The following is a 15,624-nucleotide window of genomic DNA, read 5'->3' as shown; positions in this document are numbered from 1 at the left end:
AGAAATCCCAATTCTCATTTTATATCAAGTCTCTTAGGGCCCCTTTTACAAAGGTGGATTATCATTTTTAGCGTGCTCTAAGCACTAGAGATCCACATATAGTCCTACGGGCGCCTCTAGTGTTTAGTGCGTGCTAATCATTAGAACATGCTAAAAATGATAGTGCGTCTCTCTAAAAGACTCCATTAGTTTTTCAAATTAAATTTTTCCGGATTTGGAACTTTTTCTTGTGACACTAATCCGAAAATCTCACCTTCACATTTTTTTCATTTTTTTCTGTACAGTATAAACATGACGTGAAAGAAACCTTTCCATGAGAAAATTTATAACTTCATAAACAAAGTATTAAAATATGAACCTTGGCTCACATTTTTCTAAAATATGTGATCTGAATATTTCTGTCTTTCATGATGACTAGAGAAAGTAGCACACCAATACATACATTCCTAATTAATGTAAGTACATTAAAATGACAGAGTCATCCTGTTTCACCAGTCCTATTTATCCAATCACCTTAGCAGACAGAATAATGGTGTGGAGAGTAATAGAGATGAGATAATTAGAAAAATCCATCTAGTAAAGCTGTCATCACCTGAGGATGTTGTTCTGTCCTTCATTGCAAGACATCTCTTGGCCATCAAAGTTATATACAATTAAAGATCTTAATACTTTTCCCACTGGTGGTAGAAAATCAAATTTAACTAAAAAAGGCATTTAATTACAATGCCTGCAAATCACAAAATCTATGCATACAGCATTAGCCTGAAATGGAAAGCTAAAAAATATTACTGTCCTTATCCCTGATTAGTCAGGTGAACGCAACAGGAATTAGACATTGCTAAGACTGTTCTATATATAGGTTAATATATATATATATATATATAGAGAGAGAGAGAGAGAGAGAGAGAGAGAGAGAGAGAGAGAGAGAGATATGCAACCCCATGTTAGAGCGTGTGCCTAGGTGGCTGCCTAGTATCTGCCCCATGAAATGGGACCCAGGTACACAATCACATTTATTGGTTGAAGGATCAATAACTCTGGGATGCTGAATAAGTAATTCAGACTTTTAAAAGTTCCCCACACAAATAACTCAGTCGATCCCATTGCATTTTATCTGAACTAGAACATTTGCTGAACGTTCTTGAAACAACAGTGGCAAGCAGAATAACATGTAGCAAATAGAATTTGTAACTGGGGCAGAACTATATACAACCCCCCCCCCCCCCCCCCCCCCAGATATTCAGGTAAGAGTTTATTGCCCAAGAATAAAGGAGAGCTTGTTGCCGTCTCTTCAGATATCACAGTTTACTGGCATTATTGTTTTTCACATTTGTATAAGTTTTTATACTATGTGCTGATTTCACAGTGTATATGGTTTACAGCTGACAGATAAGGACCCCCGATGAAAGCAGGATTGCAGAAACAAGGCCTGTGTTGGGTCAGTAAGTCAGCACTCTCCTGTATTCTTGGACAATAAACTTTCAGCTTGATTCAACGGACAATGTGAGTGGCATCTTCCACCCTTGTGCTGTTGTTGTGCTTCTTTGTGGAAGACCTTTTCCTCTTTTTTGGGGGGGGTGCCACATTTTGAGTGTCATTATTGAATTTCCCCCTAATTGTCTTGTCACCGCAGTACATAAGAACATAAGCGTTGCCATACTGGAAAAGACCGAAGGTACATCAAGCCCAGTATCCTGTTTTCAGCAGTGGTCATTCCAGGTCACAAGTACCTGGCAAGAACCCAAAACAGTACAATACATTTTATGCTGCTTATCCTAGAAATAGTGAAACTCGTGCAACCTTAATCTACTTCCAACTACTCATATACAATACTCACTAGTAGATAGTACTATCTGGAGTAAACAGCTCTCATGTTTTTCAAGGGGAAAGTCTCATATAGTCACCGGGTATTCTTATATTGTATCACTCACCAAAAAGGTGAGACCCCTTCTGTGACAAATTTTAATCATTGACACAACCCCCTTCCATCCTCTGAGTGCTATCAACCTATGTTGAAAATTAATTTTTTATGTTTTAGACTTTTTTCTTTTTTTTAAATTACGTTACGTGAAAGTCTCCCCTTTTCACAATTTCTCCGGTTTAAACGTATTTGTACGACAGATGAGGACTTCAAGATGCAAGCCAAGCACTTCCATATTAACTTAAGACAAAGGATGTACCCACAAAAAGTACTGCGACGAGCATACCTTCAGGTCAAATGCAATAGCAGGGACCTGCTCCTACAAGGTAGACCACATGTAGATCAAACGGACCCAGTGATGACATTTGTGATGCGATTTGCTCCAGGAGGAGAAGCAGCAGCCAGTATCATCAGACAACACTAGGATATCATGAAAACACACCCGTTGTTCATGCAATACCGATTAAGATCGACTTTCTCAAGGGCAAAGAGCCTGAAGGAATTGCTAAGTCCCGCACAGTTACCAGCGGAGGTATGTGTTGATGCATTGGAGGCACTCGGCCATTATAAATGTAACAGAATCAATTGCAAAACTTGTGAAATGATGTTAGAAGCGACCTGTTTCACACACAATGGCCGGCTGCACCATTTACGACATCAAACTATCTGTCGCACCACGAATGTCATAAATTATATTAGATGTCTGTGCAACAAGATCTATATAGGGAAATCGAGTAGAACACTTCATGCAAGGATGACAGAGCATCGTTCCAGTATTTCGACTCAGAACATTGGAGCACCGTTAGTGCCACATTGTATGCATTACAAACACGCAGTGAATGATCTGAGATGTATGGTCATCGACCATGTAGTCCCCTCGCAGAAATTATTGCAACAAGAGACTTTTTGGATTTTCCATTTAGATACTGTGGAACCTAGGGGGTTAAACACGTATATGCATTGGGGTTGTTTTATGTGATGACAACCCGGACACAGATATGCCGGTAGATGTGAAGTCATTTCCGGTCCAGCCACCATTAATAAGATGCCGCCGGCACTCGTTCGGCATGGCAGCCCAAGTAAGAAGGTGGTGCAGTTGAGGTATGCAGTGGCCATGAACGTTTTCGTTGGGGTAACATTGCTAACGCAAGAGCTGACAGGTGGTATCTTTTTTCAACAGACCCGGAGTTACAGCATACCCCTTGACAAAGCTGGATAGCAAAACAGGCACCTGTCGGGGGTTCAGAGATTTGAAAACATACCGGAGTGTTCAGATAAGTGACCATCTCAAGCCTGCCATAATTAGCACTGTTGTGTTAGTTGATATGTGTGCAAGAGTGATTTAACATACAACGCTGAGAATAGCAGCATAAAAATTAAAAAAAAAGAAAAAAGTCTAAAACATAAAAAATTAATTTTCAACATAAATTTTCAACATAGGTTGATAACACACAGAGGATGGAAGGAGGTTGTGTCGATTAAAAATTGTCACAGATGGGGTCTCACCTTTTTGGTGAGTGATACAATATAAGAATATCTGGTGACTATATGAGACTTTCCCCTTGAAAAACATAAGAGCTGTTTACTCCAGATAGTACTATCTAATATTGCTTATCCTAGAAATAAGCAGTGGATTTTCCCAAGTCCATTTTAATAATGGCTTATGGGCATTTTCTTTTAGGAATATATCTAAACTTTTTTTAAACCCCGCTAAACTAACTGCTTTTCCTATATTCTCTGGCAATGAATTTCATAGTTTAATTACACGTTAAGTGAAGAAATATTTTCTCTGATTTGTTTTAAATTTACTACTTTGTAGCTTCATTGAGTGCCCCCTAATCCTAGTATTTTTGGAAAGAGCAAACAAACTGTTATCACGCTGATGCATGAACTCCTTAACACATTTTAGTAAAAGACCCCTTAATAGAATTAAAATATACTTTTTAACTAGTTTGATACTAGCAAAAGGGGGGACTGAGGAAAGTATGTGTGTTGACAACATATCTACACTGCCTAGTGGCTAGAGATAAGGGCTGACAACCAAGGAAGTCTGATTCAAATCCTACTCCTTCTCCTTGTGCTCTCAGGCAACACACTTAACCTTCCACTGCCTCAGTTATAAAGTTAGGGCTCCTTTTACTAAGGCTTGATAACAAATTTAACATGTGCTAATGATTAGCATGCAGTAAATGCTAAGAAACCCCTAGGATTAAAATGTGCTGCATGGCACTTAATGCATGCTAATTTATTAGCATGTGCTAACTCCATTAGCGTACCTTAGTAAAAGGAGTCCTTAGAACCCCTTTTATCAAACTGCGGCAAAAGGGGGCCGGCGCTGGCATTGGCGAGTGTTTTACACAGGCGCCAAGGCCCACTTTTACCGCAGCTGGTAAAAGGGACGGTCTCGCTTTCCTGCAGAAAATGGCCAGGCAGCAATTAAAGCAATTGTCGCGCAGCCATTTCGGGAGGGAGCCTTTCCCACCACTCATTGAGGTGGCAGTAAGGGCTCCCGCGCTAACCCGGCGGTAACTTGGCAGTGCGCAGCACTGCCCGATTACAGCCGGGTACACTACGGTGCTACAATCAGAATTGTATAGCCAGACTTCAGCGGGAGGGGGGGTCCAGAGCCCGAGGTGAGGGGGCACATTTTAGCCCCCCAGGCGCCGCCGACCCCCCCGCCACTATTGCCAACCCCCCCCTCGCCACCACCAACACCACTACCAAAAACTTTGACCCCCCCCCCCCGCCGACGACCCTCTCAACCCCCCCCCCCCCCCCCGACCGCCTGCCGTCGCCTACCTTTGCTGGCGGGGGACCCCAACCCCCACCAGCCAAAGTCTTCTTCCTTCGTTTGGTTTCTGAGTCTGACGTCCTGCACGTACAACATGCAGGACGTCAGACTCACAGAAACAGAACGAAGACTTCGGCTGGCGGGGGTTGTGGTCCCCCGCCAGCAAATGTAGCAGACGGTGACGGTGGGTTGACGGGAGGAGGTGGGTTTGAGAGTGTCGTCGGCAGGGGGATCCAGGGCCAAATCTATGGGGTCCCAGGCCCCTGTGGCCCCATAGTAGCTACACCCCTGGATCATGAGCTCTCCAGGGACAGGGAAATACCTTGTGTACTTGAATGTAACTCACCTAGAGCTACAACTGCAAAAAGTGTGAGCTAAATCCAAAGCAAAAGACACATTAAACATCTGTAAAAACAGGGCTTCATCACTAAGGGCACCTTTTACCAAGCTGCGGTAAAAAAGAGGGCCTGCGCTGGCATCGGCGCATGTTTTTCATGTGTGCCAAGGCCCCCTTTTACCGCAGCGGGTAAAAGGGAAGTCTCTCTTTCCTGCAGAAAATGGCCATGTGGCAAGTAAAGCGCTTTGGGGGGGGGCAGCCCTTACCATGACCCATTTTTGTAGCGCCGGATATGACAGCACGCTAGAAGTGGGAAGTACTGCTGGACTGCTGCAATAGCCTGGTGGTACTTCCTGTTTAGCGAGTGGTAAACCCGAGTTGGGCTTACCGCCGCTTAGTAAAGGGGGCCCTAATTTTAGTTTCATGAGTGTAAAATCCTGATGAACCAGACACAGCTTTTTAAACATAATCAAATTGACAGCAACGTGAGCTAAGAGCATAAGATGTGTCATAATCAAACCCAGAGGCCAATCCCGGTCACTAGTATCCAGAGGTTGCCAAAGAGGAGATGAGATGACTAAAGACCAAGCAATTACAGTGCATTCATCCTTTGTACACTTCCCTTTTCCATCTTAATGTTGTTTAAGGAAGCCTAAAAAGAGTAACATGCATTTACTTGTCAAAGTGTGGTGCTTCAGCCATCTGATAGGCATCTCCTGCCAAAAAACAGGTTCAAGTGAACTCTTGCAAATCAAATATTATTGTGAATCTGAATTCTAGTGGGCGAGTTTCATTTTGATTATGCAGATTTCTGGGAAAAGTATCCCTAAAAATAACACTAATACATTTTATAAATATGTGGGATGGTCACACAGACAATAGGCCCCGGATACAGCTGTTTCTGCAGCTGCCTTAAGCCTTGTGTGCTTCATCAATGACAGTGATTGATAGTCAAATTACACCTCCAGTATTTTTCTGTGTTCAGCTCATTATTATACACAGTGCATCATTTGCTCAAGGGAATTTGTTATACTTGGCTGTTTTAAAGATTGATTTGCTGATATTTATGTATAGTAATTTGGAAGGAATTTAAAAACTGAAGGTTGAACACTTGATGAGCCACAAACAACAGGTCCCATTTATGAACATAGAAAGGGAGATTAATTAGAATCATTTAAAGAAAACATGCTGATCATTAAAACTAAAAGGAAATGTTTTGAATCAAATATGAATGGATATTTTGTTTTTTGTTGTATGTTGCTTTTCATGTCTTTATTTTTTTTTTTTTAGGACAAATCCTCCCACCAACATGTTGTATGGTTGTAAACAACTATTGATGTGGTGCTGTTGTTTAAGATTGTTTGGGTAGTTTCTGGGAAACCAAAGACAAAGATGCTAAAGATACATTGACTTCCTTCCACTGGTTCAACTATGGTCTGCGTTGTTGTAGGAGTTTGTATTGGATGCGCGCAGGTCCATTTTTCAGCACACCTGCAAAAAAGGTCCCTTTTTTCAAATTTAAAGAAGTCTTTATTAACTAGAGATAATACAAAGCAACAAATACAACTTCAATAAACAGACAAGAAGAAACAGCTTAAAAATACGATAAACCTCTAAATATCAGTAAATTGTACACTAAATTATAACGTCTATTTTTTATAACAATATTCTTAAAAGGAAACCACAAAACTGATGAACATACTAAAGGGAAGGGAGGAAAGAGAAAAAAGAAAAAATTAATTAAAAAACAAAAAAAACACTACCTTAAAAGAATATGCTTAAAAGGAACAATGTGAAACAAAAGGCTCCCAAATCACATCCCATTTAGAGAAAGTTTTACAACGAATAGCCTTCAATCTATCCATTTCACAAATATACCACAGCTTATTCAACCACTTAATCAAAGAAGGGACCTGAGGGGTCTTCCAATAGGTGGCTAGTGTAACTCTAGCTGCTGACATAGCATGACAAAAAAAGCAGTGACTGAGATGTGGCCAGACCTGGAGGCCTACCTGGAAATAGAAAATGTTCAGGAGACCACCTAAGAGGTCTAGAAAGCCAACACTGAAGAGCTTGAGTGAATCGCTTTCCAGAAAGCTCACACCTTTACACAGGTCCACCATATATGCCCCATAGTACCCCGCTGACCACAACCCCTCCAACATAAAGGCAATAGTGCAGGAAACATACGATGCAAACGAGCAGGGGTCAAATACCACCTATACATGACTTTTACAGCATTTTCTAGGAAAGGTACAGAAACAGAAAGTTTAGATAATGCATGTTCCATAGTTGTCCAAACATCATAACCCCATGTCAACCTGAGCTCCCGATGCCAAAGCAAACAATGCTCAACTGGAGGCTGATAAGCATACAAACAAGAGATAAGTTCACGCGTATCACAAGCTTCATCGCACAAATCTACTAAAAAAGAGTCCTCCTTAGTTACCAGGTCCTTAATAGCAGGTGATAAAAGAAAATGTCATATTTGCAAGTAAGAAAATCGATCCCGTGCAGAAAGTGAGTAATTATCCATTAGAGAATTAAATGGCACCAAATTACCGTCTTCAAAAAATTAACCCAAAGTCTGCAAACCAGCTGTAAACCAATTCCGGAAAGTCCCCTGCACTAAACCAGGCGGAAAAAGGGGGTTATGTATGATAGGAGTAAACCTTGAAAGCACCATGCTAGGTTTATCAAATAAACCAAGGCCCTTTTTTGCCGAAAATGGATGCGTGGCAAAATAAAAATTGGAGTGCATCCATTTTCGGCCTGAGACCTTACTGCCAGCCATTGACTTAGCGGTAAGGTCTCACGGGTTAACTGGCGGTAATCGTCAGTGCACATACACTGCCGATTACCGCCTGGTTAGCGCCATGCAGTAGAAAATGAAAAATATTCTCAGGCGCTTATCAGACACGTGTCCGGGGCTTGTGGTAGCCAGGCAGTAGTTCCAAATTGACGCATGTTGGACGCAGTGGCGTACCAAGAGGGGGCGGTGGGGGCGGTCCGCCCCAGGTGCACGCTGCTGGGGGGTGCCGTGGCACACCTGCTCCGAGTTCGCTAACCGCTCGTTCGCTGCAGCTCCCTCTGTCCCGGAACAGGTTACTTCCTGTTCCGGGGCAGAGGGAGCTGCAGCGAACGAGAGAAGTTAGCGAACTCGGAGCAGGCGCGCGCCGCAGCACCCCCCCCCCCAGCGGTGTGCACCCGGGGGAGTGTCATTTCGCCGGGGGGGGGAGGTGTCATTTAGCGGGGTGGGGGCGTGCTGCACCCGGGGGGGGGCACATCGGCGATCCGCCCCGGGTGCCATCCAGGCCAGGAACGCCACTGGTTGGACACGCATAGGTGCCTACATGCCTTAGTAAAAAGGTCCCTGAATATAACTGCAAATTTGGGGCTATTCACATTGAGCATGCCCTGCAGTAGTGCATTTTAATGTGTGATAAACACACATTAGTCCTTACTGCAGCTTAGTAAAATGGCCCTTGGTTATAAAACCGATTAAGGACAAACAGTGGTATGGGTTATTCTTCAAAAATAGGCTAAAGGAGTCTGGACACCGGTTTACACTGTGTGCGTTATACAGGCCTGTTGCACAATCCAGTTCACTTTAGCCAGGCTTCAAAACACTTTAGCCAAACTTGCTAGATCCATCACCCTCATCCGTCAGCATCTACCTCCTGACAGCCACCCCACAGGATCTCTGTTGGCCACAGTTGTTTCCTCTTGTGTCCTCCCAGCAGTTGCTTTCCTTCTCCAGTACTCTGCTGAAACCTCTGTCTCCTCCTCTACTTCCTCTTCCCCCACTTGTTCTGATACATCCCATTCCATCCCCTCATTCTCCACGCCCTCTCTCAGGTGTTCCACATTCTCCTCATCTGATTCCATTTCCCAATCAAGCTCCTCCCCTCCCTCCTTTTGAACCTGATGGGTTTTCTTGTCCTGATTCCTCCTGTCTTGCAATACCCTCTGGGACCTGTAGTTTTCCCGTTCCAAATTCCTCCGGTCTTGCAGTGCCCTCTGGGACCTGTAGTTTCCCTGTTCCTCACAAAGCACTGGAAATGGTGCTTGGCAGAGCCGGAACTACTACTGGGCTCCTAGGTGAGCCCAGCAGTAGGGCCGATTTGCCATGCCCAAACCCAGCGGTAGCCCTACCACCAGGTGATACAAGGGCCGCTTAGAATGTTAATTTGTCCCCCTCCAAATACGTTTGGATCGTGTGGGTAACAAGTATGTTAAATAAATGCATACATACATTTTCAAAGCAAAAGTACCCAAGTGCTTTCATTTGGAAATCTGGACAAGTCCACACAGAGAAAACGACATATGCACATAAAATTAAACTATACATCTGCAAACAAACCTTTTCCGGAGACAGCAAGGTGGTAGAACTAAAGGACATGAATTGAGGTTGAAGGGGGGCAGACTCAGGAGTAATGTCAGGAAGTATTTTTTCACAGAGAGGGTGGTGGATACGTGGAATGCCTTCCCATGGGAGGTGGTGGAGATGAAAATGGTAATGGAATTCAAACATGCATGGGATAAACACAAAGGAATCCTGTTTAGAAGGAATGGATCTATGGAATCTTAACGGAGATTGGGTAGCGATGCCAGTAATTGGGAAGCAAAACCGGTACTGGGCAGACTTTTAAGGTGTATGCCCTGATCGTGACTAAATAGATATTGATGAGCTTGAGTGTAAATTTAAGGGGCTTCGACATTAGCTTCAGAGCTTTTAGTGCAAGAACAGTGTTGGGCAGACTTTTACGGTCTGTGCCCTAAGAATAGCAAGGACAAATCAAACTCAGGTATACATATAAAGTATCACATACCATGTAAAATGAGTTTATCTTGTTGGGCAGACTGGATGAACCATACAGGTCTTTATCTGCCGTCATTTACTATGTTACTGTTGGAGGCAGAAGTCCACAGGTACTTTTATCCACGGATTTTGTGCTAGTTTTCCAAACGCATGCCCAAGAAAAAAGTACCCTAACGATTTGAGCCTCCTTTTTCTACAGATACTTTTCTGATTGAAAGAAAATGTGTGGTTTTGAAAATAGAAAACTCTGCTGTTTTTTCTCCAACTCTGCCCCAGGACATCATCCACTAAAATCCAGGCAAAATGTCTTGCATTGTTCTGCAACACGGGCCATTTTCGACAACCTACTTACCTGGGTAAAGAACCATTTACATGGGTAAATGATTTTGAAAATTACCCTTCCTAGGTGCTTTTAATCTATTCAGTTATCATCAGTAAATACGTTGAAACACAGTAATCCTACTGTGCTATTGGAAAATAAAAGCCTTTATAATCAAGTAACATTCTAGGCTCCAGTAATTTAATACAGTTAAATAACCTTAACAAGCCTCTTCCCTATTGAGTGTGCAATACATTAACATGTTTTGTAGGAATGATTCACACTGGGGGCCCTTTGCAGGCAAAGAGCCATTACAAAAATAATCAGGGTCCCCATATATCAGCCACATAATTTCTTTAACTGCAAATTTTAAATTTATCTTCCAGTTTCCTTCAGCTTAGGCTTTGTACCATAGCCACACGTCCAGGTTGAGGTACAAATCTATATTTGCATTAAATCCCTCTATATTTAAACATGAATTTTGTTGGAAGTTGTCAGTGTTAATAGACTGTCCACAAAACGTAGACACACAGTCCTGCCTACTTAATACTGGTGGATATCCAGGATACAGGCAATCATGGCCACAGCTTTCACTGACAGCTCCACTGAATCACTCATCAAACCTACATTTTAGGCAAATAGGACTTTCGGGATAATTATTCTTTCTTTATTTTGAAGCAAGAAACTCTTGCCTTGCATTTAAAAAAATGGCTACGCAAAGTTATTTTTCTCCTTCTGTTGCAGATGGTGCTGGATGCCATCAGGTGGTATGTGTACACATTGCACCTAAAATATTTGTCCTTGACTGCCCTTATATTTTCATAGTAGAATCCATACTAGGGATGTTCATTCATTAGCATATGTTCTGTTCATTAGTGAGCCTTAAAAATCTAGTGCATGCAAACTTGACTTAATGCTTATTAACCTATGAATGAATACGTATAGAATCGATTTGTATACATTAAAAAGTTCTATTGTGCATTAAAAAAAATTTATTAAACTGAATGTGTGAGACAGACTGAAATAAAAAAAAACTCCTAAAAATGAAAAACATTTCTGAAAATATCAAAAACTAATGGAAACATTCTTGGCTTTGCAGATATAGTCCTAATCCATTCTAATCCATACCCTAAGAAACCTCTGGGTTTAAAAAAAATAAACCACTCGCCACCACAGCTGAAAATAGTCCAGATTTATTAATTTATTAAAAATTTTTATTAACCACACTATCTGCACAATCTAGGAAGTAGGAAAAAAAATAGGCAGGCGATTGTCAAGATCCAGCATGGAATAGAAAAAAGATGTGAGTTGCCAATGGCAATGTTGAGAAGTGATTCGCATCATTTTCCTATTCCGTAATCATTCTAGGCGATATACAAAGCTAGCATACATACAACGTAATCAGAAAGGGGCCGATATTCAGACCACAGGAGGCAGGCCGGCTAACTCCTACAAGTAGGCGATGAGCACAAATATTCAATGCCAGGCCATTTCCTGTGACCAGCATTGAATATCCGGTTTATTTTGGGCCGGTTTAAACTTAACCAGCCAAGTCAATACTCAGCACTGGTCGGTTAAATTTATAGCAGACAAAGATAGGCCTGCTATTTGGGCGGCCCAATCTGGCCACCAAACTGAAGGCCCTGTTTACTAAGCCACACTGTATGAGCACTAACTCTTTAGCACGTGCTAACGCTAAAGACACCCTTAAGAATATATGGGTGTCACTAGCATTAGCATGCGCTAATTTTTAGCGCGTACTAAAATGTTAGGGTGCCTACAGCGAGGCTTAGTAAACAGGACCCTTAGCCGGCAATGCGCTGAGTATTCACAGCTAGCCGCATATAAAGCCACTATGCGCTGAGCATGAATATTTAGCAGGAGATAGCCGGCTATCACCCGCTGAATATTTGCAGATAGCTGGTTAAGTGCTTTTCCTGGCCGGTTAAATATGCTGCATATCGGCCAGAAAATATTCAATAAATATAACAACAAAGCAATAAAATATAATCAGAGACCATAAGCTTGTACAAAATAAAGAAAAAGCTCTTAAGTTGCTTTCTAAACTGGAAAACTGAGCTTATACTTTTAATGTCATAAGGAAGAGTATTCCAAAGATGGGCCCTTCAACTTGTACCATTCTGGAATGATACGTTTCAAGTCTAACATGTCTGAAACTGGGAACATCCAATAATTATTTGTCAACCGATCTCAAACTACAGCTCGGAGGATATGTTCTTAGTGCAGTTATAAAAGCTAATGGTGCCATTTTGAAATAAAACTAGCTTTAGAGAGCGGTGAAATCAGTTGAACTGGCTGCTCCTGAGGAAGCAGTTTTTTGTGAAATGAATAGAAATCAAACAAAATAAAACATGGAAAAGAAAATAAGATGATACCGTTTTTATTGGACATAACTTAATACATTTCTTGATTAGCTTTCGAAGGTTGCCCTTCTTCGTCAGATCGGAAATAAGCAAATGTGCTAGCTGACAGTGTATATAAGTGAAAACATTCAAGCATTACTATGACAGTCTGACAGGGTGGGAGGATGGGGGTGGGTCGGAGGTATGCATGGGGACATCAAAGCATATCATTGATATTCTAACAGGATGGGTGTGGATAGGTGAGGGGTGAGGTGATCAACAGAGACATACAGCTTTATGGTTTATAATGGGCTAGGAACCCCAGATCTTTGTTAAGTCCTTTCTGTTGGGTGTTAAAATATTCAATCATTCTGACTTCAAAGGTCTTACGTTCTTGTATGGTTTTAAAGTTACCTTTCAGTATTCTCACTGTGAAATCACTGGTACAGTGTCCTGGTTCTGTGAAGTGCTGTCCCACCCATGCTTTGATGTCCCCATGCATACCTCCGACCCACCCCCATCCTCCCACCCTGTCAGACTGTCATAGTAATGCTTGAATGTTTTCACTTATATACACTGTCAGCTAGCACATTTGCTTATTTCCGATCTGACGAAGGGCAACCTTCGAAAGCTAATCAAGAAATGTATTATGTCCAATAAAAAAGGTATCATCTTATTTTCTTTTCCATGTTTTATTTTGTTTGATTTCTATTGATAACCTCAAGAGTGGACTAACACGGCTACCACACTCCTCTACTTTGTGAAATGAAGAAACTCAGTCGACCATTGCCTACATCGAGCTAAGGGGCCCTTTTACTAAGCCGCGGTAGGCTCTATGTGCATGCAGCGTGCGCCAAAATGAGACTTTTGCCAGGCCAGTGTGCCCTCCTGGTGGTAATTTCAGATTTGGCACGCACTCATAATGTCTGGATGAAATATTTATTTATTTCTTCCTATGCATGCTGGCTCCAGTGGTAATTGGCACTTGGCACACACCAACTGGTCACCATGCATGTAGCTTGTGGGCCTTTACCGCTAGATCAATGGGTGGTGTTAAGGGCTCAGGTCAGTTTGGGGTGCATGCTGGTTTCATTTTTACCGCAGGCCCTTTTCCCGTCACATTTTTAAAAAAGACATTTTTGTAGATGCGGTAAAAACTGGTCCGGTGTGCACCCAAAACACGCGCCTACACTACCGCAGGCCACTTTATACTGCGGCTTAGTAAAAGGACCCCTAAGTCAGAAAGCTAAGTCACCATTTAGTAAAACTGATATATAGAAAACTGAAAGTTATTAAAATTGCAAATGAAATAAAGTTTAGAAAAAAGTCTTTTAGAAAATTTATGAAGATTAAAGGAGGGTGGAGGTTTTATAGGCTTATGATGTATGCAATCAGTAGCCAAAAAATATGTGAGGCACTGACAATGCTGAAGTCTTTTCCTCGAGGGACTCTCTCCCTGTAGATGGTGGACTGCATCGCGTATCACAATTGTACCTTTTTTCAGAGGTTCAGATGCTTCATTTACAAACGTCTATTCTTTGACCCCTGAGGAAGGCTTTATAGCCAAAACACGGACCATGTAGGGTCCCAATAAACTTTGTTCTTGGTGCTTTTACTACCGTGTATTCGATTCTGGTCATTTAGATTTGGTTTACTTTTACCTTTGTGTACTTTGCATTCCAAAGTCTTTTCCTCCACTCAGTGGCGTACCAAGGGGGGGCGGTGGGGGCGGTCCGCCCCGGGTGCACGCCGCTGGGAGATGCCGCGGTGCACGCCTGCTGCGAGAGTTTGCTAACTTCTCTCGTTCGCTGCAGCTCCCTCTGCCCCGGAACAGGTTACTTCCTGTTCCGGGGCAGAGGGAGCTGCAGCGAACGAGCAAAGTTAGTAATCTCGCAGCAGGCGTGCACTGCAGCACCCCCCCCCCCCCCCCCAGTGGCATGCACCCGGGGGGCTCTTTCGCGGGGCGGATCTTTCGCCGGGGGGGTCCGCGCTGCATCGGGGGGGCGCTGCACCCGGGGGGCGGGGCGCCGCCCCGGGTGTCCGCCCCCCTAGGAACGCCACTGCCTCCACTTATTATTATTTCAGTGATATGAGTATCTAAGACTGACTAAATGAAAGATAGGATAAACAGCATAAAATCTGTTTTACTGTTCTGGGATCTTGCCAGGTACTTGTCACCTGGATTGGCCACTGTTAGAAACAGGATACTGGGCTTGATGGACATTTGGTCTGTCCCAGTATGGCAACGATTATGTTCTTACGTTCTGATGTTCTTATCATGCTTAGCGCTAAGCGACCTTTATAGACTTGGCGCTTAGGGAGGAACTTAATGGTGCCTAATTTTGGGTGCCATTTACTGAATCTGGCACTCAGTATGCAAGTATCTAGAGAGCATCCTTTTTCCTACCCTATTATGCGGATAGTTATTCAGATAGTGGCACTGGATATTACCGCCTCTGGGAAGCGTCCTGAGTCATAATCACACCCTGTGCGACATTCCCCCCCCCCCCCCCCCCAGTGCTCCTACTCCAGTCACTGGACTGTGGCCACCTCAAGTACCAAAAGGAAAAAAAAGCAACAGAATTTGCAAGGGAAGAAAAAAAAATCTTCAGGGAATTAGATCAGCAGGCGAGTGGCAAATGCGTAAGTACAGTGGGAAATACAAAGTCTTACTTAAGGAACCATTCGTTTATCAACACTGGATACATGGATGGTTAAGGAGAGGTGAATTGAAATCTAAGGATGAGCGACTGATAGTTACGGACAGTGGATTACGGATGAGATGGTTTAAAGCAAGCACAGAAAAAATTGGTGCAACAGACACCTGTAGATTCTGCAAGAAAGACCTGGAAACAGTCACTTAGGGGCCCTTTTATTTATTTATTTATTTATTTATGGTACATTTCTACCCCACATTTTCCCACACATGCAGGCACAATGTGGCTTACATAAGATTAATAAAATAAATACACAATACAGTAAGAGATATGGTAAGAGACATTAAGCAGGGAAAGCGGTATATCTATATCAGAGAGAAGCAAGTGGAGTCATTAATCGGTAAGAGTATAGGG

This window comes from Microcaecilia unicolor, chromosome 6, assembly GCF_901765095.1.
Source record: "Microcaecilia unicolor chromosome 6, aMicUni1.1, whole genome shotgun sequence".
NCBI lineage: Eukaryota > Metazoa > Chordata > Amphibia > Gymnophiona > Siphonopidae > Microcaecilia > Microcaecilia unicolor.
The sequence above is the reverse complement of the archived record's forward strand: the minus strand, read 5'-3'. Positions refer to the sequence as shown.